Source organism: Oryzias latipes, chromosome 2 (assembly GCF_053564925.1).
Source record: "Oryzias latipes strain Hd-rR chromosome 2, Olatipes_Hd-rR_3.1".
NCBI classification, from domain to species: Eukaryota; Metazoa; Chordata; class Actinopteri; order Beloniformes; family Adrianichthyidae; genus Oryzias; species Oryzias latipes.
The window spans coordinates 29,257,789-29,285,173 of NC_136238.1; the positions used below are offsets into that span (position 1 = coordinate 29,257,789).

Sequence of the window (27,385 nt, forward strand, 5' to 3'; positions counted from 1 at the left end):
AAACATCTGGACTTCCTGCTGCAGCTGCAGACCTTCATGTGACTGTGGGAGCTGCAGCAGCTGCAAACATCTGGACTTCCTGCTGCAGCTGCAGACCTTCATGTGACTGTGGGAGCTGCAGCAGCTGAGGAGCTCAGCATCTCTGCAGACTCAGACGGAGCTCAGAGCTTCTGAGTTGTGGAAGTTTAGTGGCTGAACTTCTTGTAGGTCCTGCTTGGTTCAGGTTGTTGCTGGTGGTGGAAAGAGCTCCTGCAGACCTCTTTGCTGTTGGAAGGATCTTCTGTCTGCAGACTCTCTGATGCTTCAGCAGGAGGCGCTGCAGTGTGCTCCTCCTCATGAGTCCTGAAGCTGCACCGTCAGCTGCAGAGCTTCAGAGCTGCTTCTTCTCAGACCACTTTCTTTGGTTCAGATGTTTTATTATATTGTTGTTATTATCATTATTATTATGTATTTATCTTAATTTCTTTTCCCCCGCCATCGTCATCATAACATGAGCGACAGACAACACTCCAGACCAGCTGGTGGCGCTAAAGCGCCATGACGCTGTTAGCCAAACAAAGAAGAAGCACGAGGCGCTAGCAGCGTTAGCTTGTTAGCAGGCTAGCATCGTTAGCTTGTGTTGAGAGGTCGGTGGTGTCTTGTTGCGACGTTTGTGAGGTTTTTGGACAGAAAGGACGATACGTGGTTCGTGTGGGAAGCATTTTCCAAAGTGTCGTAAATGAGTGAAGAAGTGTTGAACGGAAAGACAACGTGGATTGCTGTGATTGTGAGACTAGCAGATGATCGATCGGAGCTGCAGTGAAGAGGACGGCGGTGTTTGTGGGAGTTGGAGCTGAAGATCGGAGCAGGAACCATGTCTTCCCTTCAGTCTCTGAGAGAGTTGATCAGCGAGCGACTAGCTGCTGCTGCTGAAGAAATCTGCAGACTCTGTGAAGGAACCATCGTCCAGTACGAGCAGGAGCTCTGTCGTCAGCGCAGACTGCTGGATGTCATCTGGAAACCACAGCTGCAGCTACACCACATAGGTATGTGTTAGTTTTATCAGAGAAACAGAGAAGACCTTTGAGCTTCATGCTTTTCTTTTTGGTGACCCGTCTGTCATCATTCAGTGATGATTCTACACTAACTTTACTCCCCGGGCGATACACCAATCATTTTCCTGTTTTACTTTGTGTACGAATTTTGCAATACAAATAAAATTGCCTTGTCTTACTCTGACAAGAACATCTCAACAAAAAGTTACTTAAGTAATTGTAACACGTTACTACTCACCTCTGCATATATATTTATTTCAATTAGTCTCTTCTGGTCATCCAGACACTTCATAAATTTTTTTTCCAATGATCACAGAGTTTATTGATGCTTAAAAATAATAAAGTCCTGGAAACGTATAAAAGGCTCCTTGTTGTGTTTGTGTTCCTGCAGTTCTGCCCCAGCATTGGATGACTGAAGATGAAGATCTTTGCAACCAGCAGAGGAACTTCAGAGTGGAACAGGAGGAACCAGAACCTCCGCAGATTAAAGAAGAACAGGAGGAACCAGAACCTCCACAGATTAAAGAGGAACCAGGGGAACTTTGCACCAGTCAGGGTGAAGATCAGCTTGATCTGAAGCAGGAGACTGATACCTTGATGGTGATTCCTACTTATGAGGAAGATGAGAACAGTGAAGATCTAAACAATCAGCAGAGCTTTAATGTAACTGATAGTCAGGATGAAGAAGGAAACCAACATGAAGAATCAACATCAACTACAGATGAAGAGACAGACCCACAGAACAGAGATCAGAGGAAGAGGAGGGACATAAGTCATGTCCAAGGTGTGGACAGCTCTCACATGTCAGCAGGTCAGTGTGACTCTGATCTTCATCTCCACACTATCGGTAGGTTCACTTCAACAACGGTTCTATCTTGAGCTTCAAGCTCTCCAAACATGCAGTCCATCAACAGCGTGTCCTGGAAGAGTCTCTTCTGTCTCTTCCAGTTGAAAAGACAAAGACATTGTTGGTCAGTGCAGCCGACAACATTCTTCAAATCAGATGATCTTAGTTAGTCCCTCCAGCTAACGACAAACAGGAAACCTTAACAGAAAAAAACAGAAAATTGTTAGCAAGATAAAAAAAAAGTACAGTCTGTTTTGTCGTCTGTTGTTAGTTTTGAAACTTTGGGAATCCGGTCTGTTAAGTTTTTAGTTCAGTTCTTTTCACCAGATTTCTCTGTCAAACCCAAAATCCATCTAAACCTCTTTGATGTCTCCATGGCCCTATTTACAGTGGATGGTTCAAATGACCCAATTCCGATTTTTTTCCTCTCATGTGGCACAGATCAGATATGACCGGTGAGCGTGTAAGCAGGAAAAAAGCGCATGGATTCCATTTTTCTCAAATCGGATACAGGCCTCACTCATATGTGGAAATAAATCGGATACAAATCGGATACGTGCATTTGCGTGTGCCATGTAAGCAGACAAATCGGATATTCCCCATTAAATGCGAGTCGTACGTCAGTGACGTCAACTCAGGACACCACCAACTGAGATCACATGACTCATTAAAGTGCTTCTGTGTGCTGATGTTGCTGCCAGCGTGTTACCTTTCAGCCTCAGGCTTCAGACCGTAGTTGGAAACCGCTGTTATTCCCGGTCCGGTCCCGGTCGGGACGCAAACTAATCAAGCGGGACACCGTTGCTCTGGAACAGGCTAGAAGCCGTTTATTTCTTTCCTTGTGTTGCGGAGTGGGAGTGTGTATGTGATGGGGACGGTGTGTGTGTGTGTGCGTGTGCGGAGAGGAGAGGAGGTGTGAGCGCGGAGTGGGGGAGTCTCTTGGAACCTTAAATTAAAAATGAGGTGTCTCCCCCAAAAGTTTTGGGGTCTTTCATAACCCACTCTGGAGGCTGAGGGTTCCGAACGGGAAAGTGAACCCCGAAGGAGAATCCGCCTTTGGCCCTGGAGAAAATCTCCTGTGCGTTTCTGACCACGGTCGGAAAAAGAGAAGTCATCGCGCAGGAAAGGTTCAACACTTGGATCAAACACTTATTTAAAAACTGATCAAACTTTTTCCTTTCCCCTCTGGAGCGCCCAAGGCAACGCCTCCTTCGTCGCTGCGTTGCCTACATGACAACCGCAGTCACAAAAGTCCGAAAGAGGTCCGCGGAAGGCGGAAATTGTGCTACGTAGTCCTCAGAACATCTATGTTTGATAGTTTCAGCATTGTATAGTGTAAATGCAAAAATCGGATACGGGTAACCATGCAGGAAACCAGAGTTTAATTTCTGGAGGGGAATGAGCAATGATACTGGGGGCAATTACCATATCAATGGCGAGCAATTAACATCACCCAGTGAGGGTCCTTAGGCAAGACCCTTAACGCTACCGCCTCCCAAGCACGGTTTCGGCTGCAGCTCACCGCTCCCCAAGGGGATGGGTCAAATGCGGAGAAAGAATTTCCCTTCGTGGGATAAAGACAGTGTATAAAAATAAATAAATAAATACAATAAAAGATGATGTAAGCGGGTCGTCAAAAAAAATCGGATATAGTCCTGCAGTGTAATGCAGCCCATGTCTCCAATTCCAGACATTCAGACAGATTCTATTTCCAAAACTACATTTCAAGCTAAAACCCAAAGACAGGGTCCTGCTCATGGATCTGCAGACAGAAAAGATTCAAACCTGAACACATCAGTGAAAAACTGCTTAGTGTCAGAATTGTTCTCCATCTTTTTCTGGACTGATTCTTCCTCCAGTGCAGCTTCATCTTCATCAAACTGCTCCTCATTGGTGGGTGGAAACACAACAGGGAGGTTTTTCTGTGTCCAGTTCAGCTCCATGAATGTTCAGGCTGTTTAATGTCAGTGATTTCAGTTTAGAAAAACTGCATCTCTGCTGAGATTTGCTTCACTTCCATAAGAACCTCAGCAGCATCAGGATCATTTTGTTGATGGTTTGTCTGTGGAATGACATTTCATACTCATAGCTTCAGTGGAGATCAAGAGTCTGGAACCTTTAACATTAAAAGAACCATTTGATCCAGTTTCTTCCAGACCAAAACCCAACAAGAGCCACAAAGTTCCACTTCACTGTTTAACAAAATACTTTTTATTTCTGTTTTTCTGGCTGTTAAGACAATTATTTATAAAATATAGCTTTTAAAATTAAAAAATTTGGAATTATGACAGTGTTATCAAAACTGTCATGAGATAAATTCTTTGTGCGATTAATCAATCATTAACTATTATTAAGTAATTTAATGAATCTATTAGGCTGAAACGATTCCTCGAGTTATTCGAGTTACTCGATTACAAAAATTCCTCGAGGCAAAAACTCTGCCTTGAAGCCTCATTAAATTCCTATGACGCGCACTATACGCGCGGCGCAGGGATTTGATTGTGTCACACGGACCGTTTATTCACACGGACCTTTTGAATTTAGTTGGCGCGATGGCGGAGAATAGATCTATAAATAAACGGCAGAAATTGTCTAAAGTGTGGGATCATTACACACTTAATAAAGAAGAGAACAAAGTGCAGTGTCTCTACTGCAAAATAGAGCTGGCATACACAACAGCACATCTTCCATGATTCAGCATCTGAACAGAAGACGTCTGCGCGACCGCTGGAACCCCGATGCCTCTAGGCGCGGAACCCGCGCGTGCCGCCATCAGCGAGCGAGGGGCGGCGTCAGTCGCCCCGCGCCCCTTCCGCGGCGACCAGCGCGGGCCGCCTCGGTGGGCGGCGAGAGCCCCTAGCTGCGGTATTCAGGCGTCCGGGCCTGCTTTGAACAATTTTCAAAGTAAACGCTTCGGACCCCGCGGGACACTCAGCTAAGAGCATCGAGGGGGCGCCGAGAGGCAGGGGCTGGGACAGGCGGTAGCTCGCCTTTCGGCGGACCGCAAGGCTTCTTTAAGCATTGCAAAAATAACAAAAGCATTATTTTGACACGAAATATAAACAATGATAATGATCAAATATGTTTTTCTGATTCTTTTATTTTTAATGGCCTTCCACTTTGGTGTTGCAGGGCTCCAGACTAACTTTTTTCACTAGGAGCACAGTGGCCCCCAACTGAAAATTTTAGGGGCACAACCAGAAAATTTAGGGGCGCATACCGTAAATCAGCATTCTAACCAGATCTACTAATTCTCACTGTATTACGAATAAATACTTTAATAATAGATGCAGAAATTACAATGTGCTATTTCTAATTCAGTGTCACATTTTATTCTGCACTTTTGAAGATGAAACAAGAAGGTAAACTGACGGCACCATCGCTGTCATGACAGTACAAATAAGTAAACAAAATACCATAAATTTAGAATAAAAAAGGTTTTTAGTAACAAGTGATTACTGTAGTAACCTTTCGGTCATTTCACAGTTTCAAAGAATACTTAAATGTATGAAAATATTAGGGGATGGAAATTCATGTTGGCGACACCAAACAGGTGCAGCCAAGATGCACAAAAATTTGAGATCACACAGATGGACGCAACGCTGCACAGACCACCTGGTGTGAGACATATTTTTGTTTTTGCGCTAACATCACCTGTCAATCAAAACAGAAATATCACCAGAAAGGGGCGGAAGCAAGATCCCAACCTGAGCAAACGCAGCTGGAAATTTAGTACTGAACTGACTGAAAGCTGCCCTACAGACTACAAAACAATGCATTATGGGACATGTATGAGAGAAGTATGACGGTGGTGAGATGTGCTGTAGGTCAGACGGAGGAGTTCAAGGTGGAGGTGGGACTACACCAAGGATCAGCTTTGAGTCCTTTTTTGTTTGCTATGCTGATGGACAGGCTGACAGACGAGGTAAGACAGGAATCTCCCTGGACAATGATGTTTGCGGATGACATCGTAATTTGCAGTGAGAGTAGAGAGCAGGTGGAGGAACAGCTAGAGAGGTGGAGGTTTGCTCTGGAAAGAAGAGGCATGAAGGTCAGTCGTAGTAAGACAGAATACATGTGTCTGAACGAGAGGGATCAAGGTAGAAGCGTTAGGTTACAGGGGGCTGAGGTGAAGAAGGTGCAGGAGTTTAAGTACTTGGGGTCAACAGTTCAGTGTGATGGGGAGTGTGGAAAAGAGGTGAAGAGGCGAGTGCAGGCAGGTTGGAGCGGTTGGAGGAAAGTGTCAGGAGTGTTGTGTGACAGAAGAGTGCCAGCAAGACTCAAAGGAAAGGTGTACAAGACAGTGGTGAGACCAGCTCTGCTCTATGGGTTAGAGACGGTAGCAGTGAGACAGAGACAAGAGGCTGAGATGGAGGTAGCGGAGATGAAGATGTTGAGGTTCTCCTTAGGAGTGACCAGGTTAGACAGGATAAGGAACGAGTACATCAGAGGGACGACTCATGTTGCCTGTGTTAGCGACAAAGTCAGAGAAGCCAGACTGAGATGGTTTGGACATGTTCAGAGGAGGGATAGTGGATATATTGGTAGAAGGATGTTGGAGATGGAGCTGCCTGGCAGGAGGGCAAGAGGACGGCCAAAGAGGAGATATATGGATGTCTTAACAGAGGACATGAAGTTGGCTAATGTTAGGGTAGAAGATGTCCATGATAGAGTGAGGTGGAAGACGATGATTCGCTGTGGCGACCCCTGATGGGAAAAGCCGAAAGAGAAAGAAGAAGAAGATGGGACATGTGTCCTGATGGGTTTTTTGTAGTTCACTGATCAATTAAAATAATTTAAAATACCAACTGATTAACAAAAGGCTACATACATTACAAAACAGTAAAATAATTATAAAAAATATAATATCACAAATCACAGATCATACTTAGGGGGAGAGGCGTATTAAAACTAAATTGAGTGTTAAGGACAACTCCTAATTCCTGTTCTCCTTCAGTCTCGCTGCAGCTTCGCCTTCATGCCCCCCCACCCCCAACCCCCGGGCGCTGGTTCATTTTAACCACGTCTATCGTTGCATTTTCCCCGCCTGTTTTAAATCGTGTTGTCGCTCACACGTGTTTAATGTTAGAGCCCCGTTAGCTGTCACGCATGACATTTATGCTCCTCAGCTGACCATCTCCCGCGGGAGCGGTGTGCTGCCGTAACAGCCGTGCATGATGAGAGCCGTGGTTTGCTTCGCGAGTTTGAGACCCCTGCTGTAGACTCTGGCACTGGTACACTAGCTGCAGGTCGGAAGAACGAATCAATAGTTTGCTTGCTCATAGCTCAGACGCACATATTTGTGATGATATTTGTCTCCGTTTCCTTCCCACCGATGTTTACGCGCACTCTATTATCTCTGGGCCCCGCCCCTCCACATATTTTAGCCACTCGCAGTGACCTTTCCTATTCTTCTCACACGCATTGGCCGCCTCAGGCATCACTCAATGACACGCGAGTGTGCGCTCGCGTGTGCTCCAGTCTCATGAGTATTCGCGCGAGTGTGTGTGTCTGTCTGCGTGCGTGTGCGCTCGCGTCTCATTGATGATTTCATTGCTCATTTCAATGATCATTGACGTTCCCCTTCCACTTTTAATGTCTAAAAAATACGGAGGGTGGGGGAGGCAAATTTACTGGTCGCACATGTGCGACTGGATGTAAAATTCAGTCGCACACTCTCAAATTTTGGTCGCAAAATGCGACCAAATGGTCGCAGTCTGGAGCCCTGTGTTGTGCCACCCTTTCATAGTCTTCTGTCCCCCCCCCCCCCCATACAAAATGTTCTAGCTCCGCCACTTCTCAAGACCAACTTAAAAACACCAAATTAACATTTGCATCAGAGCGGATCTTTAAAATCAAATGCTTGTTCATTTTACAACCACATCATTTTTGTTATGCATAATTTGTTGTGGTCGTTCAAAAACACACACAAGTCGTTTTATCCGATTACTCGATTAATCGATCGATTAAGTGCTAGATTAATCGATTACAAAAAGAATCGATAGCTGCAGCCCTAGAATCTATTTATAATCTAACCTAATAATTGCTGTGAAAAGCCTGATTTTTGAGGTACCTTTATTGAAATCTGTGAAATGTTGGTGCAGAAAGAGCTCGAGTTAAAACTAAAAAAAGCAACTTAAAAAAAAAATTAGCATATCAGACTTCCAACCTCTACATGTACACCAACAAGGATTATTATTTTTGTTTTATCTCTGTTGCCGGTGAGATGAAAGGTGCAGCGATATGGGCTCATCTGTGGATGAAACGTGAGCGAGTCCACACGAGTGTTGCACATGTTTATGACTGCACAGCTGTTTTTTTGGTCATGTGAGTCATTTAGCATCTAATGAATGAAATGATTGAGATTTCACTCTGGTGTTATCGGTTCATTGATGTTTCTTGCAGTTGAGAAAATAGATTTAAGTATTTCTATTTCATTCCAGAAACCAAGCAAACAAACTCCGGCTGGCCGCGGTGTGAGCTATTTTTGTCCAGCTGGCCGGAGATGATCTCGGAAGCTCTGGCCTTGGAGCTATTCTGTTTGTCATGAAGGCATCCGGGCATCTGGCCGGCAGACTGAGAGCGTCTGCAGTATTGGATGTTGTACTTTCGGGTCGAACAGGAATAATAATATTCAGGATTAGGTAACTTAGCTTTTATGAACATAGTCGTTAGGAGTTAGCAGTAACTTTACATCTGATGGCTACATGCTACGCATCCCATCATGCATCATTCATGTCCCATAATGCATATCGATCAATCAACGTGCCCCTTAACAGTGGTGCATTCAAATACAACAGAATAAATGTACAGTCAGGTCCATAAATATTGGGACAGCGACTCATTGTCAGCATTTTTGGATTTGAAATGAAACAAACAAGATCTGTTCCTCCACGGCTAATGTTTTTAGCATGTATTAGCCTGATGCTAACCCTTCTTGCAGCCAAGACAGAAGCACTGGCCGCACGGATTTAAAAGATTATGAGCGAGCAGGCCCTTAATAATAATCATAACTAATAAAAGCACATTTAGAATATAGTCTACTGCAGCTTCCCGCTGATTTTGCTGTTCCACAACAGCTACAGCCCAATGAACGGCTCTAGCAGATTTCACCATGCTAAACTTTGGCGTTTACCGGTTGGACTAACAAACACTGACATCATTGCCCCGCCTCCCTCCTGTAAATGCTGAAAATTGTGTTTTGCAACACTATTCGCAGGGTGGATGTTAAAACGAAAATGCAAACCCCTCTTTCCATTTGTGTTTTAATTATGACACAGAAGAAGCGATTTTTGAGTAGAAAATGAAAAAGCATTTCTCTTAATTCATTATAATTTTCAAGTTAGACATTTCTAACTGAATTTTGCTACACATTTACAAGAGAAATTTTTGAAAATATAATGTCAAATACCATTTTCATTATCATTTTAATTGAGTGACAAAATGAGTGGTGTAGAAGAAGAACAAGAAGAAGCGGTTTAGTGGATTTCTTTCTCTTGTTAATTTTGAGTCAACAAATGCAGCTTAATTCCGAAAATAAAAAAGCATTTCCGGTATTGATTTTTTTAAATTATGGTACACAAATGCTTCCATAGAGAACATTGCCCGAAACACTTCAGAACTCAACCTTCTGCTTTTGCCAGCAGTAACATCATCAGTAAAAGAGAACCAGTTCCATTAGCAGCCATACATGCCCACGCCATGACATTACCACCACCAAGCTTCACTGATGAGCAGTTCCTTTCATTCTAATACTATTCTCTTTACATGACTCTGATACAAGTTGATCTTGGTCTCATATGTCCATAGGATGTTGTTTCAGAACTGTGAAGACTGTTTAAGATGTTGTTTGGCAAACTGTAGTCTGGCCTTCCTGTTTTTGAGGCTCACTAATGTTTTACATATAGTGATAAACCTTCTGTTTAGGGAGTTTCCTTCACCAGGGACAGAATTATTCCTTCATACATCACAATTGTTTTCGGTGGTCTCCCGGGTCGTTTGGCGTTGCTGAGCTCCCCTGTGCGTTCCTTCTTTTTAAGAATGTTCCAAACAGTCATTTTGGTCACACCTAATATTTTTGCTATCTCTCTGATGGTTTTCATTTGTTTTTCAGCCTAAAGGCCTGTTCACACCGGGACGAATTTCGCCGGCGATTTTCGCCGACGTTTAACGCCTCGTGACTAAACAAAGGGCCCCAATGAGAGTGTGCACACCGACGCGAAAAAACGCCAGGCGTTAAAGCGTCAAAAAAAAAAAACGCCTCGGGTTCGTTTTTTTTTTTCGACGCGTCGCGTCGAAATCTACTCGACCAATGAGAACGGCGCTTTTGCTCACGTGTCTGGAGCTTCTGAAGTTACAGTAAAACACAACTTGGGGGCGCTCAAACACAAAACTGCCTTGCTTGAGCACACATACCAGCGAAGAAGATAGACGCCAAGTAGCGTCTACACAGCCGCGAAGCAATAATGACGGACATTCTAAAACATCCCCGAACCAAGCACCAGTTGGAGCTACTGATGCTTGAAATATTCATGTTTCCTTTGTTTGATTCTGACAAGCGTGTAAATACTTGCTCTCTTCTTCTGAGTGAAAAGCGACTTTAAGAAGCGTAAAGTTGCGCAGCGCCACCTTGTGTACAGGAGTATTTCTGTTTTACATTAAGCGCCATCTAATGTCAGGGAATGAAATTGCATGTTCACTCCACTCATCGTCAGCGAAAATCGCCTGGGTGTGAACACAAAAAACGTGGCGAAAAACGCTGGCGAATAACGCCTGGCGAATATTCGTCCCGGTGTGTACGGGCCTTAATGATGCCTTGGTTCACTGATGGTGACAGCTCTTATTCCAAATGCTTACACCACACTTCAAAAACTCTGGACCTTTCATCTGCTCACTGTACTTGTGATAATGAGGGAATAACGCCCTCCTGGCCATGGAACAACTGAGAAGGCAATTGGCCCATTACTTTTGGTTCCTAAACAAGTGGGAGGCAAATATGCAAACAGTTTTAATTCGTACACCGCTCACCTGATCTGGATGTAAATACCCTCAAATTAAAACTGACAGTCAGCAGTTAACGCAAGGCTTGTTGGTTTCATTTCAAAGCCATTGTGGTGATTTATAGAGCCAAAAATGTTGGAATTGTTCCTGTCTCAATATTTATGGACCTGACTGTATATCAGATTATTATTTTTGTTGGAATTAATTATTTCGTATATATAAGTAGTAATGTATTACTATGGACCCTGTGATCTGAAATACTCCATTACTGACCAAAGTAACTACTGTTAGTATTGTAGGAAATAATCTGTCGCTTTGAGAATACTTTCCTTGCGTGTTCAAAAAAGTCGAGAAGAAGGAAACCACTAGATTCAACCGGATTAAGTTTAACAAATTTATTTCCCTAACAATATTTCTAATACAGAGTAAAACAAAATAAAACAGACGTCCGGATTCCCAAAGTTTCAGAGCTTGCACAGCGCCAAATTACCAGCGTCTTAACATGTCAGCCTGTTGAGAACAAAGGAAAGTTCCTTGAGTGCAGACTTTTAAACAGGTGGTCAGAATCTCCTCCTCTGGAAGCAAGATGGCTGCTGTATCTCCGCCTCTGGCCGCTCGGATTGGCTGGTCGAAAGGTCTGCCCAGTCCATATTTGAAATCACAGCATCCGGTTCCCGCCGAAAATATCCAGGGGGTTATCTGACAGACGGATGTGTCCTACCCCCAACAGTGTCCCCATGGGGGTCCAGCATAGGGTTGTGCCGATGGACGATCGTGATGGTATATGTTATCAAAATAATTATTGTCTCCTTCAAAATAAAAAACATCGTAAGGTTCAGGAGTCACGAGCAGGCTGGCTCTGCTGGCTGTTAGCTCGCTTCCCGGGAGCCGCCACAGTGATGGCGTGTAAGGGAAACAGATGTGACGACAGACTGGATCTCTGAGCACAAACAGCGGAGCTGTGTTAGCTACAGAGTAGAGATGAGCTCTGAGAGAATAGCATTAGGATTTTCGGATAAAAACTGTGCATTTTCCAATGCAAAAAAAAAAAAAACATTTTGCATTTTCATTTATAGGGGTGTCACGATTTTTCAAATCCTCGATTCGATTGCATTTTCGATTCTAAGGTCACGGTTCGATTCGAGTCTCGATTTTTACATTTATTCTTTTTAAAGCCCAGATTGTCATTTTTTAAACTATACTTTAATGCAATATAATATCTGACCTTTGTTTGCAATGTACCACACTACATGGTCAAATTTAAAACTTTTATTAACAACATAAAGTAACAATAACTTATATTGTTAGTCATATGAAAACTTAAAATTAACTGCCATCCAGTTTTCTTTTGTAAGTGCAGTCTTCTTCACAAATGATGACATTCAAGTTCACAAATAAACAAAGAAAAACAATAAAACAGACATGTCCATAGTCTCTGAACAACTAAGTGTCTTAAACTATTTCTGAACAGATGAACATATATCACACTGATAACTACTTTATTCCCTGAGAGTGATGACTGTATTTTTTCATTCTTTCATCCTCTTCCTAAAGATGGATATGTTATTTAGAGGTTCTCTTTGAGTTGTCAAAAACATTAACATTTTTTATAATAGAACAACACAAGACAACTGTAACAGTTTTGCAGTTTTAAGTTCTTAAAGAAGAATATGGCAAGAGACCTTCAATAACTTTCTCTTTTACATTATTGCGCATGGAGGGAATCACCGTAGCTGTGAGATGCTTTCTACTTGGGTATTTGTAGCGTGGCTCTAACACGCTAATTAAATGGCTAAAACCCGAGTTTTCCACCACTGAATAAGGTTGCATGTCCACCACTATGAATACTCCTACCGCAGGCGTAATCGCATTTGCACGAGTTGAGTTGCTTAGAAGTTTAATTTCAAACAAAGACGGAAGAGTAGTTTGTGTAGTTTTTGGTTTAACACAGTGCTTCTCAATTATTTTTTGCAAGGCCCCCCCTAGGAAAAAGAAAATATCCCCCCCCCCCCCCCCCACACACACACACAGACTCGCCGCGAAGACAATGTATTAGGTTAGTATCTATAAACATTGTGTAAGTATACCTAAAATTGTATCTTTTAACAATAAAAAAAGAAAAAAAGCAATAAAAAATCAACTTTCAACAAATATTAAATTTCTTTTGCCACACAGAAACCTTGTTATAGTCTAAAATAGAAGAAAAGCTTAAAATAAATATATCTGTCAGTCATTAATTAAACTAGAAAAATTTTGACCAACTGAACCATTTGATGCAGAGAAAAATAATTCAATCAATAAATAATATTAAATGTAAATTGATCTGAAACATTAACACAGCAGCACCAATATATTTAACGTTTTTAGTCTGAAGAAACAGGTAAAAAAACATTGTGCTGATTCTAAATGATTGTTTATTTCTGATCTCATTAAGTGCAGATGTTTTCCTGCATTACCTGCTGTCTTTATGTCAAATACGGACACTGACTAAACAACAGGCAGACAAAGAATATGGAAAATAAAGACGTCACCAAAATGTCTACAATAGTTCATAGAATGACATTATTAGCATGAGCTGGGGAATCTAAAGGCACGTTCCGACTCTCCGCTGGATCCCACCACCCCTCCCCTTTCATTCTCTCACACACGGGAGCCGCGTGTGACAGGTGACTGGACCACGCACCTGCAGGGACGGCAGTTCACTGTTTCAGGCTGTTAAAAACTCTGTGATAAAAGAGATAAGAAGAAACAGTGGCACAGATTTTTACCAAGCACTGAGCTGCTGTCACCGCCGACCCCCGTTAAATTTTCGCACCTTTGCCTGAGACCGCTGCTGCTGGGCGCGCCCCCCCGGCATCGTATCTGGGCTGGCCCCGCTATTTTAGAAGCACTGGTTTAACAGATTAATAAATAAATCTGTTTTTGTGGTGCCTGCAGAGATGCCCTGCCATGTTAGTCGTGCTGCCAGTGAGAAAATAGGGCACGCGCACATAGCACAGCTTGCAAAGAGTTGTTTTTTTTTCGACAACGCGAACGTTGTCAACATATCTCACTGGTGGAAATCCAAAATACTTCCACACCAGTGGAAGACGAGGGGATTCGAGTTCTGTCGATAGGTCTCCTGGATCTGCAGTTGCCATGCTATCTTTTGACCGGCTGTTAGAGAAGTTGAGTCACAGCACTTCAAGACAAATGTTTTTTTCCGCTTGGCAAGTAACCGTACGCAACATGGGGGTGTGGCAGCATCAACGATTCCATTTTTAATTCGGAGTTCGAGACTGTGACTTAATTTGGATCGTTTTCGATTTAAAGTCGAAATCGTGACACCCCTAGTAAGGACCTTGTATGTTACTATTGCCAGCAGGTTGGTCACAAAACCTCCGTATGCCCAATTCACAAGACTAAATTAACAGGTGCTTGCTACGCACCCAGGCCAGAGAGTGTCTTAGGAGCAGGGCCTGTTCACACGGACAAAGACATTTTCCAGCCACTTAAATCTGTGACTGTGAATGGACAGCAGGTTACTGCTATGCTGGACACTGGCAGTTTTGTTTCTTTGGTCAAACAGGGCTGCACGGTGGCGCAGTGGTTAGCGCTCTTGCCTCACAGCAAGAAGGCCTCTGGTTCAAGTCCCGGCTGGGGGACGTGAAAAACATCAACGGGGGGGCTTTCTGTGTGGAGTTTGCATGTTCTCTCCGTGCATGCGTGGGTTTTCTCCGGGGTCTCCGGCTTCCTCCCAAAACATGCTTCATAGGTTAATTGGCAATTCTTAATTGTCCCTAGGTATGACTGTGAGAGTGAATGGATGTGTGATTGTGGACATTCTACCCTGTGACAGACTGGCGACCTGTCCAGGTTGTCCCCTGCCTTCCCCCACAAGTGGCCGGGACAGGCTCCGGCATCCCCGTGACCCCGAAAGGGAAAAACGGCTAAGAAAATGAATGAATGGTCAAACAGAGTTTAATACCTTTTGGTGGACTTGATTATGGCAGGCAAACAAACGTTGTGTGTATACATGGCGACAAACATTTGTACACAAAAGCGGATGTAACTGTGACTATAAATGTACAATCATGTCTTTTGACTGCTGGAGTGGTAGAGAACCTGCCTTGTTGATTTGATTTTGGGGTGTGATTTACTTATGTTGAGGGACTTATTAAATGAGGCTACTGAAACAGCTAAAGCTAAGCTGAGCTGTGACACTAACTGACACACTAACATAGTAGGAAACTGTCACTAACATGACAGTTTCTTTGATGGGAGCAAAGAAATGCAAAAAAGTCCAGAGACGGTTTGAAAAAAAAAATTAAGTTGCAGGATCCTGAGATCCCAACCGCAGCAGAAACATTTGAAATACCAGCTGACATTTTAGCTTTACAAAATAAAGACCAAACTTTAAAACTTTCGTTTGCCAAAGTGACGACGCGAAGTGACAAATGTTTGGGAAATGTGCAGTTTATTGTTGATGATGTTCTGTGTGCAGCTGAAGGTGAACACCTATGGTTGTTCTAACCACCTCAGGCATCATGCTCTTAGCACACGCACTCCCATGGGCGGGTCACCTGGGTCGTTGCAAAACATATCGTGTTAGTTCATGTTTTTTCTGGCCATCTATGTACACTGATATTCAGACGTACTGTGCAACATGTCCTACCTGCCAGAAAACTGCCATTATACATAAGTCAAACAGAGCATTACTGCACCCACTTCCTATAATTTCCACACCATTCAGGAGAATAGCCATGGACATTGTTGGACCTTTACCTAAGAGCAGCAGTGGTCACGAGTACATCCTGGTGGTTTGTGATTATGCTACACGGTTCTTAGTAGGGTTGTGCCGATGGACGATACCATCTTCCATCGTGATGGGTGACTGACATCCCGATGGAGAGACACCATCGTGATGCCACGCCCCAGCCAAGCTTCGAGTAGACACCATAAGCCGCGGTTACATGTGCAAAATATCTTGATCGGATCAATGGTCGGATTAGAATCCAACCGTGTACATGGGCCCAGAAAAACGTTTTCAGAATATAACAAACATTCACATGGGTCTCGCTTTCGGTCGGAATAAATCATTCGCACATGCGCAGTAGGGTTTGAAAAACCGGAAGCGGATATCAGTTCCGCCGAGCGGCTATATACACTGACATGTCAGCTCGGTAATATACGAGACGATCTTCTAAATGTGCTTTTAATAATGTTACGATTATTATTAAGCACCAGTCTTCGCTCATCATTTTATTTTTAATCCGTGTGGTCAGAGCTTTGTCTGTTGAAGAACGGAGCCGGAAATGAAGCCAGGATTAGCAGTATGCTAACACGGGCTACCAACATTAGCTTTGGGTGGTGCTGCAATGTTCATCCTGGCTGCACGTAAACATGTGGGAATAACATCAGCCTTTATTTAGTCGGAAACACAAATCCACGTGATTGAACGGTTTCTAAGGACTGAGCGACATTTCTGCTTTAAAGCTCAAACCGCTGTGTTTGCTCACGATCCCAGCTCTGCTGTGCTCATACACACTCTTTTAGACCCGAGTTCCGTAGCTTGTTCCCCTAGAGCTGCAGGACGGATCGCAGTCCTAAATCTCCCACACATACCGCTCATGTAACAAAGCTCCCCCCACCCCCTTCCCCTCAAACACAAAGCTGTAAATCCGCGCTCCGCCGGTCCACTTGACTGATTAACTGCAGGAGCGGACTACTTCTTTTCTATTTTGTTTGTTACTTTTTTTGTTAAAGTCCCTTCCTTCAGTTTATACTGGATCATCGCGGATGAGTTATTAGTTGGGAAATAAAATAAAGTAAAATAACGAATAGTAATTATATAAGAATGAAAAATTAAAGAAATAGCCCCCCCCCCACGACGATATCATCGTCCATCCCGCCGATGGTTGACAGCAAACATCGTCAACGGCCAATTTAAGGGACATCGCCCAACCCTAGTTCCTGAAATCCAAGGAGTCTGATTACAGAAGTTTATGGCAGTAAAACTCCTCACTGCCTACATACACTTTTCTCAGACAGACATGAACATTTTCATCCTTTTCTCTTGTTTGATATCTCAAACTTTCATGGAAATTAAGTCCAGGATCTTGGAATAAAAAAAAAGATCTGATGGATCAAAGATTTCTGTAGATATGTATGGAGTGATATTTCTGCCACCACGTTGCACACAAAACTTTCTAAGTTGAACACAAAACTTTCTAAGTTTTTTGCTCAAAATTGTTTTTTTTGCTTTCAAAGACTTTTTTTTTTTTGCTTTCAAAAACGTTTTTTGCGTTTTCAGCATCAGCTGATCCAGCCAGCTCTCGTGAGACCTTCATGTCATACCTGTGGATGGGGCGAAGCTGCAAAGCATGTCAGGGTTACACCCCCCCCAGCTGGACCACGACTGTCCCAGTCGCACCTGAGCTAAGGGTCAGCGATAATGGGGTCATCGCTGAGTGCAAGAGCTTCTGTGTAAACATCAGAAAGACTCTGAAACAAGCTCTGCACAACTGACACCAGGGGATTACCCAACGCAGAATACTAAAAAACGACTAGGCGGCTTGCGCATGCGACTCGACCTTCTCAGAAGTGCATCAGCATCATCTGAACAAGTAACAGGGCTCGGAACTGGACGCACATGTGACACAGACTGGGCTGACTGCTCACGGTCATCACTGGAAGGGCCCGCGACATCCAGAGGGTGAACAGGGGCAGGCAGCTCATCGTCCTCTGCAGTGACTTGTGGTCCTAGAACCATATCCAAATCCTCTTCATCCCCATGTCCGTCCTCGGACGCATTATGAATCTGTGCTGCATCTGAACAAGGAGGATTACTAGACACAGCAGGTCCCACAACCAGAGTTTCCTGAGGAAAACTAACACAGCCAGATGTGGTGGATGGAATGACGTCTCCAGTAGTAGAGACCTCAGCTTGCTGGTCATGATCAGTCACATGTTTTATACTGAATCTCATCGGAAGGACAGTCCGTCCCCTGGGAATGATCACTTCATCATCCTCTTGCTCCTGATCTTCCGTTACATCAGGGGAAGACTGAAGTCGACTCTGGCTACGAGTATGCGGCCTCCCAAGGATAGTACAGTTTGGGGCATTGTCTGAATAACAAGGAGGTAAAAATCCACAAGGGAGAAGCAAATCCCGGTGAAGCGTGCGAGTTGGTCCCCCTCCAGATTCAGGTTGTACCACATATACTGGTAGGTCACCGGCACGACTAACAACCACATACACATGGTGCTCCCATCTGTCTGCAAGATTATGTTTCCCACGGTTTTTAACATTACGAACTAACACACGGTCTCCCACTTGCAGACTAGCAGGTTTCACATACTTGTCAAAAGAACTTTTATTCTTATCTGCAGACCTCCATGGATTCTTTGAAGCAAGCTTAGAAGTCTCTTCAAGTCTGGCTTTTAAGTTCTTACATAGTCTGTATGTGCTACAGTTGGAGGTTCCTTTATCGGTAACCCAAATGCTAAGTCTACAGGTAAGCGAGGTAACCGCCCAAAAAGGAGTTTGTATGGCGTGTACCCAGTTACATCATTCCGTGTGCAATTATATGCATGAACCAGAGGCTTGACATGCTCCTTCCACTTAACCTATTGTTCATTATCGAGCGTGCCTAGCATGTTTAACAACGTCCGGTTAAACCGCTCTACCGGATTCCCTCTGGGATGATAGGGAGTTGTTCTGGATTTCTTGATGCCAGTCATGTCACAAAGCTCTCCAACTAACCTAGACTCGAAATCTGAGCCTTGGTCAGAATGCAGACGTTCTGGGATGCCATAATGCACTATGAAATCATTCCACAAACACTTTGTGACAGTCCTGGCTTTCTGATTCGGAGTTGGAATAGCGACAGCAAATTTGGTGAAATGGTCAGTTAATACTAAGATGTCCTTCGTATTACTGCCATCTGGCTCTAGAGATAGAAAGTCCATGCACAGGAGTTCCAATGGTAGTGTGAATGTTAACAAGGGGTGCTGCTTTCTCAGGTAAAGATTTACGCCTTACACAGCGATTGCAACTCTTGACATAATGCTCCACTGCGGCTGCCATTTTGGGCCAGAAAAACCTTTGCCGTACTAAGTCCAATGTCCGCTCAATCCCCATGTGACCCATATCATTATGGAGGCTTTCAAGAACAACAGGGCGCAAATCTGGTGGCAGAACCAATTGGAGATGAGGTTTATCCTCTTCTTTCTTCTCCAGATAAAGGACTCCATTCACCAGCTTCAATTTACTCCATTCCCTCAGTAGCAAAGAGAGCTCAGGAAGAAGTCGATGTGCAACAGGCAGAACCCCAACCTGAGCAAACATATGCGCCAGCATGTCCTTATATTCAACACCTGTAAGTTTGGCTGTGTTTTGTAACTCAGACAAGTATGATTTAGTTTTAGTTTTAGAAAAATGCTTGGTGAAAATCGTAGCGAGTTCAGATACCGTAAATTACGGACTACAAAGCGCACCCGATTACAAGCCGCACCCACCCATTTTTACGTGTTTAACTACTTTTATACATACACAAGCCGCGTCGGAGTACAAGCTGCATGTATTAAGCAACATTGTCATCCTGACAGATCACGTCCTGACTCCCAGAGTAAGTGTGATTCATTAGCACACAGTAGGTGGAGTCAGCTTTGCCTCAGGTTCATGTATTTGAGTATATCTACATCTGCCAAACAGCACGGACCTCTATTCTGTTCACAAGTTCCTCAGTTATGGTTTTTTTAATTTATTTATTTATTTTTTTACTTATTGACAATCTAGGTATCATACATAAAATTACAATCAGTAACCATATAATCAACATTACATCCCTCAGTTATGATGAGGAAATTTACATCCGCGATCCCCCATTTCCCATGAGTCTTAGGGGATAAAGGCGGAGCCAATGCCCGGCTCGCCATTCTGTTGTACGTGTTTAAGAATGAGCAAGTATCAGCAGTGCACGGAGGGGTGAACGGGTAAAGCTCTCCTTCTGCTTGTGTCGCGGCAGCGTTATGGGAGTAACAGGGCTGGTTAAAAAACACGCTAGTAAAATAAAGCAGCGGCGACTGAAAAGCGTGCGCCTCAGCGCGATACGCGCGCCTCCTCGTGGCGCGTGGGTCAGAAGTTTCCTTCCACAACAAACACTGTTGCTCCACGGACGCCTCGAGTAAGCCCTGGCTGCAGCCTGCAGAATGGCTCGACGCCTCCGCGCGCTCCTTGTCTCCCCTTCCTATCTACTCCGACAGCTCTGGCCAGGGCGGCTTCAAGGAGGAGCGCTTCGTCCCCATTGCGCCGGTGAACGGAGCAAATCGTGTCTGTGCAGAGCAATCGGACTTAATACTGTACGTTTTGTGTATGAGGGGCAGATGCGTTGTTACGTGTGGGAGCCTTCAGACTGCCATCGGCCCCGCAGCTCACACGACACGCAGTCTCCAGCACACACGACACGCAGTCTCCAGCTCACACGGAGGCTGTGAGCGTTTCAATGCAAAACTCCGCTCAGTCCTTAGAAACCGTTAAAACGACCACATCAATTTGTGTTTCCAGTCGTGTCCCGACAAAATAAAGGCTGATGTTATTCCCACATACGTGCAGCCAGCCGAGTCACTATGACTCAGAGGTAAATTCACTCCATGCGCTGTTCTCTCAGTCACACAGCTGACCGGCTTTTCCAAACCCGTTGGTGATGGTGGATTTTTTCACGCTCCTTTTAAGATTGCTTTTAACTTGAAAGCTTCATCATATTGTAGTGGCGATCACGTGCACGTTGGGTCTAATGGCACCAAAGGATTCTGGGATGCGGCTTGGCATGCGTGTTTCGTTTTGTTGAACCATGACTGAAGTGTCTAAGACCTGAAGTCAAGTCCATGCTGTTTGGCTGCTTAGAGGTGTGTTGAAAAATAAATGACTTGTGCTTGGTGTTAGATAGAGAATTCAAACCATTCACTGTGTCCGGAAATACGTACATGGCGGCCGCCAATTAAATCCATAAATTAGCCGCGTCTCTGAATAAGCCGCACGGCTGTAAGCGCTGGAAAAAAGTAGCGGCTTATAGTCCGGAAACTACGTTATATAAAATGTTAGTTCATGTTCGTTTGAAAGAAATGTATATGGTAATATAGGACGCAGTGCACTAACAGCATTCCCATTGTTAAATTCTACAACAAGCGCATCATTAAACTCAGAATCTGCATCACTAATGGTCTCTATCCCATTAATAGAGCCATAGGGTCGCACAAAATCAATCAGTTCATCATATGCAGTTTTTATAATGCCTTCAACTAAAATAGCATTTGGCAACTTAATACCAAGATCCAAAAACACATTCACGGTTATTCTTGATACTCAGAGAGAGAGAGAGAAGAAAATACAAACAAATTTACAACACTAAACACCATGCACTTCCTCCTAGCTAGCTCGCCAATTTATGTAGCCAGTTAACTAAAATCCACCAGACTCTAGTTAAAACTAGTAATAAGGGCCAAAGTTCGTTTCAGAGGAAGTGCTAATGATGACAGGCAACATTAAGATGCAGAAAGTGTATAAATGTATTCATATTTGATTTACAACAGAAAATAAACAAGCAAAAAAACATAAATCAGTTCACTGCAGTGCATCTGCTGTCCATCCTCCAATAATGTTCATAAATCCAGTCCAAGAAGTTCAATGTAAGCAAAGTTCATCGCATAATCCATCATATCCACATATGGGGGTGTAGGTGTAGATGCTTCCTACCGCCCAGTCCAATGTTTCCAGCTTGGAAAGGCCTGAATTCAAGGCCGAACAGCCTCCATCCTCGGTGGAACCTGGCCTGCACAGAACCAGCAATATCTAACTTGTTTGTAATGGAAGAGGACATTAAAGTAAAACACAAATTCCAGCAAATAAACAACTAAAGTTCAAAAAGAGTACTCCAAATCAAACATAATCAATAAATTCAGTGAATACAAACCAATAAAGAGTGAATCAAATCCCAAACATCAGTGACAACAACACGTCAGCATTTCAAAACCACATAACCCGTTCAACAAGACGAACTCAGCTAACGCCAGCATCAGCTGATCCGCCTGGGCACACAACCGAGAGTGTTTAATAAGAATGACACCCTGATATATACAAAACACTCACCAGTTTGCATGCTACTCGCTCGCATAGCGCTTCTCATCACCCGCCTGCGTCTCATGCATGCAGTGACAGCCCCTTTGTCCGACTTCTGTCAACAAAACTTACTGCGCATGCCCCTTTATAAAGCATAGTGCGAGAATCGCGCAAACTCTCGCGAGACCTTCATGTCATACCTGTGGATGGGGCGAAGCTGCAAAGCATGCCAGTGTTACAATATGACTGCCACTGACATCGCCAAAAAGAAATTCGCATGCGTTGTGTGTCATCACACTTTTTTCCTATCTTTGCTGAGTTAAGTTTCGGTTTGACGTGACCAAGCTGCCATCAAACAGCTGCTGATTGGTCCAGATTCTAACCAATCACAAAGCCATATGAATCTAACATGGTGTCTGCTGCCGAGGCTCAGAGGCTGAACCAGCTCTATTTACCCTCATTTTTGGATGAATACGTTTTCATTTTTTTAAATATAATTTTAACAAAAATTCATACTTTGTTTTTTTAGCATTCGCTCATTTTTATTTAGTCAGATATTGTGAATTTATGGCTGAGGATCTTCTGAAACTGTAAAGTTTATCTGCTGACATTAAATCAACAGGCCTGTGTGGGATATGTGAATCCTGCAGAGCAAATTATCAGTTAAAAGTATGATTTTCTTTAAGGTCTGTTTGTTAAAACAAAACAATAAAAGATTCAAATTACATATTATTTAATGCTGCACACGTGTTTGGGATCAGATGAACAGCAATAATAAGCAGAAGAATGATGGCTCACTACAGTAAACTCAATGTAAATAACACAGAAGAGGCATTTTTTGACCTTTACTATCATTTATGTTTTAGAACTTGTGAGCTTTTGTCCAAAGTTAAAAAATATTAGTCATAAAAATGCTATTTTCCTCTTAATATTTCAACATTTTTTGACTAAAATAAAACAATAGTTCAGATACAAATATTAAAAAAGTGTTGCTCCCCAGCTGGACAGTGTCGGAGTTTAGACATGTTTTTTCTGCTGCAGACATTTTAAACACGTTCATCACTACACTGACATGAATAAATACTAAAGTCTGTTTGATTTTAGCTGCTTTGCTGCTCCTTCTGGGTTTTACTCTGAGAGAAACGGGTCAGAATGGTTGAAAACGGCAGAACGCCGAACAAACAGAACCGACACAAAGTCCAAAGTCCATGTCTGCCTCGGAGTACCGTCAATATGAGACAGAGACACTTGATTGGTTAGAATCTGAACCAATCAGCAGCTGTTTGATGGCAGCTTGGTCACGTCAAACCGAAACTTAACTCAGCAAAGATCGGAAAAAAGTGAGATGACACACAACGCATGCAAATTTCTTTTTGGCGATGCCAGTCATATCACGCTAAGTCTCGCTCAAAGTAGTCAGCAAAATCAAAGATAGGACAAAAGCGAGATTTGACACAACGCACACGAAAAAATGTGTTTTGCAAATGCAAAAAACGTTTTTGAAAGCGGTGGCAGAAATATCACGTGGATATGAAGAGCTCCACGTACAGGAGACACGGCACGGACTGAGGACATTGATTGACAGGGTCTCCTGCCAATCAGGACACAGAACAGGGTTCTGTTTTAAAAAACGCAGCATAATCGCTCTAAGAAAATGAGCTAAACCGGTAAAGATGAACTGCAACGTATAAAGGGAAGACTGTCTTCTGTTCTATTTGACAGGAATTTTAGAAGAACTCAGGTTGGAGCACAGACTGTGGAAGGGGGAAGAAAATGTCACTTCTTGATCATGTGGGCAGATTAAAAAAAAAAAACCATGGGTCTCTGATATTGTTCAGTGGGCCTGACCAAACATGGGGATCCAGCCCGCGGGCCGTAGTTTGCCCACCCCTGAACTAGTGTGAAATATTTCATTAAACCACGCAAAATATTAGTGCAAAGGTGAACTAACACCTGTGCTCAAGTGAGTGTTTATGTTCCTCTAAAAAATGCATGAGGGAAGGTGAGAAGTAGGAGGGGAAGCGCCGAGCCTTCCCTACACCAAGACCCCTGCCACAGCAGCTGCGGCAGCCAGAGCCCCCCACAGGACCGCCCACGGGGCCACCAGAGCCAGAGAGCAAGGAGGCATGGGGGCAGGGGACAGAGAGTGCAGCTCCAGCTCAACCAGGAGAGCAGCCCCCCGCCACGCAGCGAGGGCCCAACGCAGGGCCCCGCCCCAGAAGAGTGCCCACAGCCCCAGATGAGCACCTCATCACCACCCAGGAGTTCTGGGCATCCCACCGCCTGAACCCCAGGTACGAGCCAGAGCCCCCCAAGGGAGACCCGGCCCGCGCGCCATGCAGCCACCCACCCGGCCCACGGTTGGTCTATGAAGGAGCAAGGCAAGGCGCCAGCCACTCCTGCCCAGGATGAAGACATCCAGGAGAAGAGGGGGTCCACACAAGGGGTCTTGCAAACACGGCAAGAGCAGGGTCATCCACATTTGGAAATTTGGCGAGGCCCAACGCCCGGGGGCAAGGACCAGACCCCACTACACAGGGACACGGACACCCCCCGGCTTAGCTGTGATGTGATCCCCAGCTCTTGGCCTTGCCAGAAAGCTCAGGGATCCCTCTCCCTGCATAGAGTGAAGACCGCCGGGCCCAGGAAACCAGGGCCCAGGAAACCAGCACCCAGGCAACACGGCCGCTGTCGCCAAGGGCCCAGTACCCCCTACCAGGGATGGGGTAGGGGACAGATGGTCCAAGGTCCCACCTTCCTTATGAAACCATTTCAAACCAAACCAAATGTGTGCGTGTGTGTTTGTGAGGGTGTGTGCATGTGTGTGTTTATGCTGGAATGTATATTTGGGGGTGCAGTTAAAATTGGTGGGTAGGGCACTGAGGGGACATCTCCTGATTACTCAGTGATGTCCCATCACCCTCCCCACCAAGGGGCCCTAAATGTCTACAGTGCAGTTAGAATTGGCAGGTAGGGCGCTAAAGGACATCTGCTGCTTGCTGGCAGTGATGTCCAAGCATGCCCCTTACTAAGGGCCCTACATGTCTTCGGTGCAAATAAAACCGAGGGGGGGGGGGGGACTATTACATACGGCAACAACTGGAGGGGGACCACTGCCAAGTAGCTCCTTCCCCCAAGGTGCAATGCAGGCTGACCCCCATCACCCTAATACACCCCCTCCCAGTATGGGGCCCAGGTCCCTTCAGCCCAAAAGGCGCCGCCACCACCCACCCCACACAGAGAGAGAGAGAAGCCAGAAAGCGCCGCCCCCCGGAGCAAGTCCAGGTCCGCGCCCCTGGGAGAACTCTGGTCAGGCCTCGACGGGACCGAGGCAGCCAGCCGGGGCGACCCCCGATTGCATCAGTGGAGACCCCGACCCGTCAAACCTTCAAGGTCCCGCACCTATAGTGGGCCCTCCCCCTCTTCCAGACAGCCCCCCACAGGACAGGGCCAACAAAGCCCCCCCCCCCAGACCCCGCAGACCTGGTGGATGTCACCCAGAGTGACCGTGAGCACCAAGAGGATTACCACGCCCTGTCCCAGGGCCAGGGAAGGACTGATCCCAGCCCCAGGTGCGGATGGGCATCCCATCCAGCGTCGCAGGAATGAACAGTTTTTCATAGTTTACATTTAAAAATTTCAACTACAAGGTTCCTGACTGAGCAGATTTTGACTTTTATTGGTGTTTGTCAATACACAAACTAATTTAAAAGTATAAAAGGGCTTTTTCTTGTGTTTGTATTCCTGCAGGTCTCCCCCAGCATTGGATGACTGAAGAGGAAGATCTCTGCAACCAGCAGAGGAACTTTAGAGTGGAACAGAAGAAACAAGATCCTTCACTGATTAAAGAGGCACAGGAGGAACCAGAACCTCCACAGATTAAAGAGGAACCAGGGGAACTCTGCATCAATCAGGATGAAGATCACCTTGATCTGAAGCAGGAGACTGATACCTTGATGGAGATTCCTACTTATGAGGAAGATGAGAACAGTGAAGCAGATCTAAGTAATCAGCAGAGCTTTAATGTAACTGATAGTCATGATGGAGGAAACCAACATGAAGAATCAACATCACCTACAGATGAAGAGAAAGAATCAACATCAACTACAGATGAAGAGACAGACCCACAGAACAGAGATCAGAGGAAGAAGAGGGACAGAAGTTATGTCCAAAATGGGTCTGATGAAAGATATAGTGCATCTAAAAAATCTGGTAATAAGTTTAGTGGGCGGCCTCAGTTGACATTTCGCATGAAGACTCACACAGGAGAAAAGCCTGTTACTTGTAAAGAATGTAAAAAATGTTTTGGTCAAAAATCTCATCTCAAAAGACACATGAGAACTCACACAGGAGAAAAGCCTTTTAGTTGTAAAGTATGTGATAAAGTTTTTAGTCAAATATCTAATCTCAAAACACACATGAGAACTCACACAGAAGAAAAGCCTTTTACTTGTAAAGAATGTGATACAAGTTTTAGTCACAGATCTAATCTCAAAACACACATGAGAACTCACACAGGAGAAAAGCCTTTTACTTGTAAAGTATGTGATAAAGTTTTTAGTCAAATATCTAATCTCAAAACACACATGAGAACTCATACAGAAGAAAAGCCTTTTACTTGTAAAGAATGTGATACAAGTTTTAGTCACAGATCTAGTCTCAAAATACACATGAGAACTCACACAGGAGAGAAGCCTTTTTCTTGTACAGAATGTGATAAAGGTTTTAGTCAAATATCTAATCTCAAAACACACATGAGAACTCACACAGGAGAAAAGCCTTTTACTTGTAAAGAATGCAAAATAAGTTTTTATCAAATATCTCATCTCAAATCACACATGAGAACTCACACAGGAGAAAAGCCTTTCCCTTGCAATAAATGTGATACAAGTTTTAGTCACAGATCTAGTCTCAAAATACACATGAGAACTCACACAGGAGAAAAGCCTTTCCCCTTGCAATAAATGTGATGCCAGTTTTAGTCGAATATCTATTCTAAAAACACACATGAAAACTCATTCAGGTGAGAGATAGTTTTTATGGCTGATAAATGGCTCAGTCATAAATGTAATTTAGTAAAATCTCAACTTCGAAAACAGAAAAACTTAGAGCAGAAAACTTGTACAGTATATGGGAAAATATTGTTTAAATGCCATTTAGTCATTTTTTTGTTTTGTTTTTCAAAGAAAGAACCTTTTTACACAAAAAAAGGAAAATGTAGGAATATTTCGAGCCCAAGTTTAATTTAGTGAATTTAATGTATACGTTTAAATAAAACAATATTCTTTGTCCAGGAAAAAAAGAACATTCTAACAAATGTTTATGTCAAAAACATTTAGTGATCTTTCTCGTCATGTGTTGTATTTGTTGTCACCCCATTGGTTGAACGGTACCAGCTGACAGGTG

At 44.0% G+C, this 27,385-nt stretch overlaps 2 protein-coding genes and 1 long non-coding RNA gene across 4 annotated transcripts in view; 2 read left to right on the forward strand and 1 right to left on the reverse strand.

Moving 5' to 3' along the window:
* Window positions 1-27,385, forward strand: part of LOC144987836 (uncharacterized) — a 147,783-nt gene that overhangs the window by 60,312 nt on the left and 60,086 nt on the right. The window lies entirely within an intron of this gene.
* LOC144987110 (uncharacterized) overlaps window positions 1-27,385 on the reverse strand; it is a 463,057-nt gene that overhangs the window by 25,390 nt on the left and 410,282 nt on the right. The window lies entirely within an intron of this gene.
* Window positions 475-27,284, forward strand: LOC144988317 (uncharacterized). Its single transcript, XR_013652186.1, has 3 exons — window positions 475-1,025; window positions 1,426-1,845; window positions 25,730-27,284. It is a non-coding gene; the product is annotated as an uncharacterized LOC144988317 (long non-coding RNA).